Below are 3,271 nucleotides of genomic sequence, written 5' to 3'. Positions count from 1 at the left end.
TAAAGGCGCACTCGTCCCATACAGCGACACCGATTCTTCTGAAGAGTTAGTAGAAGAGGAAAATTCTGTGTTCGTTTTAGCAACGGTTGCACTCAACTGCTGCGCCTTCTGAACCTACCCATTATGAAATTCGTGACCTCTATAAGGATAAGTAGGCAAAACATGCACTTTTACAGGGTTGAGTATAACGTCAAACACATTTTGAACCATAGAAGAATAACATTTTTTGGAACAAACGAAATCGGCATTAGTTTTTATAGAGAAATAGTATTTTATCCAATAATGGATATATGTAGAGTTGTTTTCTTAATAACAAGAATAGAAGAAATGAGTTAAAGGCATCAAAATGGTTTTTGTTAATGCAAAAACATGTTTTTTTTTTAAATATATCTTTTGGCCTAACCGCCGCAATTGCGTGCTGCAGCCTTTTTTGTGACGGCAAAAAGGGCATAAGCGACAAAATCACGTGTTTCATTAAAGATGGACAAATAATGCCACCAGTATTATAAACCTAACATCAAACGTAATTTGTTCATTGACCTTCACGTTAGTATCTACAGTAATTGCCGTGTTAATAAAAAAACAAACGCCTACTGTAAAATTTACTTTTTGTCGCTTACGCCCTTTTGGCGGTTAGGGCTCGATATATAAAGTACTGCATCATTTTAAAAGCAAAAATGCGAAGCAATAAATTAAACATTTCTTTTTTTGCTTTGTTCGTTTTAATGTTGATACGAAAATAATGATTATTGACGAAAAGAATTTTTACCATTTTTTATTCCATTTTATGCGAGGTTCGTTATTAGTGGGGCTCAGAATCTCATGCACTAAAAAATCGAAAATATGCGCATAAAATATGCACTAAAAATTCAAAAATATTCGCTAGTAAAATATGCAATTAAAACTATTTTCCTAATATTTTATTGCCGCACAGTGGTCGGACAGGCAATATTTTACGCGAAAAAGGCATATTTTAAAACTGTGATAAATTAACTGGAACAGAGCCATTCTTATTCAGAAATGTCCAGCGAACTAGAGCTGGGATACTATCGATAGCACCGCCACTCGATAGTTTTCGAAACGATAGTTGAAAACATCGATAGTATCGATAGTACTATCGTAGTGAGAGGTATTGAATTGAAATGCTAAATTGCTTGAAAATGAAATATTTAATAAATTTATAAAATTTGTAAATTAAAGAGATTATATAAATTTGTTTAAAACTATGTTCACATATCAATATTATCTCAATCAAAGCTCGTTTTTTAATCATCCCGTTTACACAGGCAAATCTCAGAATATTAGCCGTCAAATTTGTTGTGCTTGTTATTCTCACATCTCAAGGAAAATTTATGTTTCTTCTCTGTGCCACCATGATCACGTTTTTCTGCTATAATAAGCAATATAAATATATTTTAACTTAACATTTTATTAAAAATACCTTTACAAACCTCTTTTACTTGCTAGCGTACATTTTTGTTTACTTTTACATTTGGTATTTCTCCTCTCTTTCGCAAAAACAATCGATAAAACTAGGATGGACACCGAAAAGTTATCGGTTAAATCTGAGATTATTTTATAATTACAGATTAACAATTTTATATGGCTAATCTCTTGTTATAATTACAGATTAGGGTGTTAAGCTCGAAAATGAGGATAATCTACTTATATGTGAACCTAGTATAAGTTTGAGTGCATCTAAAAGAACTCCATATAATAATAAAATAAACTTATTAATTTATGCGTCTGCATTATATATACATATGTTTGTCCCTTTTGAAGTGCAAGTGCAAAGAAGTGAAATTGGCTACAATAACACATTTCTAATACTACAAAACAAACAAACCAAAAGATATTCCTTTAAATTGACAGCGCATACTTATATAAGTTCAACTGAGATCAAAAGAAATTATTAACATTTTACCATATTATAAGAAAACGAAAAAGTACTGGTCAAAATAATAGCACCACAATATTTTAGCAGTTTTGACTATTTTTTGTTTGTTTAGTGTCTACTAATTTTTTTATAAAAGTTGCACAAAATATAAAAAACTACAAAATCATTAAAATTTCAAGCTTTTTAATTCGAATTTCTATAAAAATTTTGTGTAAGCGGTTTTATAGCTTATTAAATTTTACTATAACTCAGTGTAAGCTTATAGTTGCTAAAAATTCCAATAGCTACAAATTTTTTTTCGCCGACTGTATTGTGATTTTCTTGGAAAAAAATTAATGTAATGTTAAGAGATATAAAGAGAGAAGTTTCGCTAAAACCGACATCGATAATATCGATATTACTATCGATAGTATCCCAGCTCTACAGCGAACTCAAAACTGATTAGTATTTTTTAATAATATCTGCTGAGCAAGCCGTTCAGTCCATTAAATTCAACGAATTCGATCGTGGCATGTTCTAACAGCTATGAGTTTATAGCTTTCTTAACAATTTTTGTATGGAAGCTTCAAATTGTAATAATAATTGCTGGTTTAGTATTACTTCTTGAACATGGAGAATTATGATTTCATAAGAAATATTACATAATACGAATTTGTTGCGAAATTATGAATACCTTTACAACACGGATTATTTTTCAATAAATATTTTTTTCAAAAAGGTATAACTAATTAGTAGGGCCGAGTAGGATCTTCATTCCTTTACCAAAAAGTAGTGCAAGGGGTCCTTTAAGGATGCACTAAAAGAAAAGCCGCGGATACTCGCGCCAAAAAGAGTGACGACCATTTTTAATTCACTAGACCAACTTTAGCAGCTGTTCGAAATAATATAAAATGTATTATAATATTAAAGATTAATGTAATTAATTCTATATTTAGCGTTATATGATTTATAAGATGGTCTTAACAAAGCTGAACTCACATTTCAAAGATCCAATAACGATTTCATGAAATTTGGTATTTAGAGGTTCTTAAGTTCGCTCATTACAAATTTCAAGCTAGTTATTAAAAAATTCAAAATGCAAAATCCAATATGGCGTCCGAAATTTTCAAAAATTCAAACCTGAATAACTTTATTTAATAATGAGAAAATTTAAGTTTTGGTAATGACAAATTTTGTATAAAATAAAATAAAAAAATCTTAAAAAACTGTTGGACCTAGATCAAATAACATATAGCCGACGGCCCCGACTATCCCTAATTTATAAATATAATTACTGTTATATATTTTCCGAATTTGATCACAAATTCATTTTAGATATGATCCCTCGTATACAGGGTGTCCCAGAAGTAACGTGCCAAACTTTAGGGCAAGGTA

Source organism: Rhagoletis pomonella, unplaced genomic scaffold (assembly GCF_013731165.1).
Source record: "Rhagoletis pomonella isolate Grant_MI unplaced genomic scaffold, Rhpom_1.0 Rhpom_scaffold_00003, whole genome shotgun sequence".
In the NCBI taxonomy this organism is placed as follows: Eukaryota; Metazoa; Arthropoda; class Insecta; order Diptera; family Tephritidae; genus Rhagoletis; species Rhagoletis pomonella.
This window is presented reverse-complemented; position numbering follows the sequence as displayed.